This window comes from Lissotriton vulgaris, chromosome 8, assembly GCF_964263255.1.
Source record: "Lissotriton vulgaris chromosome 8, aLisVul1.2, whole genome shotgun sequence".
Taxonomy (NCBI): Eukaryota; Metazoa; Chordata; class Amphibia; order Caudata; family Salamandridae; genus Lissotriton; species Lissotriton vulgaris.
Genome location: NC_141696.1, coordinates 1,124,836,330 through 1,124,837,544, shown reverse-complemented (window position 1 = coordinate 1,124,837,544; position 1,215 = coordinate 1,124,836,330). Strand labels below are relative to the sequence as shown.

The window sequence follows — 1,215 nt, the reverse complement described above, 5'->3', positions numbered from 1 at the left end:
TGAAGATTACCGGTAAGTAACCGGGGCATTACCTCCTCGTTAGTCTTCCTCGCCCCCTGAGTTACATAGTGAGCAAATACCCAAGCCAACAAGGCTTCATTGACCACCATAACAACAACACCACACGGTGATGCAGAGAAACCAACCCAAGGTTGAAGTATAACAACTGAAAAGAAAACAGGGATCACAGGAAACCTGAAATCAAGACCTCCAGGAAAAGAAGGCCAACCAGGAGTCGCAGCTCCAGCACTCAGAATGGCCCCAGCGAAGTCCCCCCGGGACCGCTAGAGACCCACGTACCAGGCGGGGGACGACCACGCCGAAGCCAGATAAAACTCCACAGAGGAGACACCCACTAAGGGGGCCCAGGGAACAGAGCCACTCCTCGCGGACCGACCCTGGGCCCCCGCCGGATCCACCGAACCCAGCGAAGCGTAGGGAAGGATGCCAGCCTGTGTAAGCCCGCGAACCAAGGTGGAACGAGGGCTAGCGGCCCGAACGAACCGGGCCAAAAGACACAACACAGGTCATCCCACCGGGGAAGGAAAGACGTGCGGCCAAGAGAAGCCAAAACAGCACGCCGAACAACCAGCACGGACAAGGGAGGAACCGCGTTGGCCGGGAAAAGCGGTAAAGATACCACCTGAGTCCGAGGCCCCAGGGAAGGAACCCCGGGAAGGACACGGGGGACATGCCGGAGGAACAACCCCGTCCGGCAAAACCCGCAAGAAGGGCGGGGAGCGGAGGAACGACCCCCGCACGCCCATCCGCCCAGCAGACACCATCGCCACCAGGGAAAACCACCTGAAAGGCGAGGAACCGCAAAGCCACCGAGGGCCGGGGCCCAAAAGGGCGGACCCCGAAGAGCTCGTAGAACGAGAGAGAAAACTCCTGTGGAACGCCTCACGAATTTGCGAGTCACCCTCGCGCAGGGGCCCTGCAAATCTCCTCAGTAACGTACCACTATTAGTATATGTGCAGCCGAAGCGAGCACCCAAGGGGGAGACCGGCAGAGCGCCCGTGGGCGAAGGATAAATAACCTCGGAGCCAAGCGCGCCACCAAGGAACCCAGGCCGGCGAACACCGGACTGTGGAAGGCCCGCAAGGCCGCCCACCGGGCCCACAGGAAAGAAGGGGCCACGTTCCAGGAACACCCCTCAGACCGGAAAACCAAGACCCGCAAGGGGACCACGGAGGCGGGGACAGCACCAAGCC

General features: G+C 60.8%; 1 non-coding gene across 1 annotated transcript; it reads right to left on the bottom strand.

The window, feature by feature from the left end:
* Positions 1-887: 887 nt before the first annotated feature.
* Positions 888-994, bottom strand: LOC147698363 (U6 spliceosomal RNA). Its single transcript, XR_015299501.1, has one exon. It is a non-coding gene; the product is annotated as a U6 spliceosomal RNA (small nuclear RNA).
* Between the last annotated feature and the right edge of the window lie 221 nt (positions 995-1,215).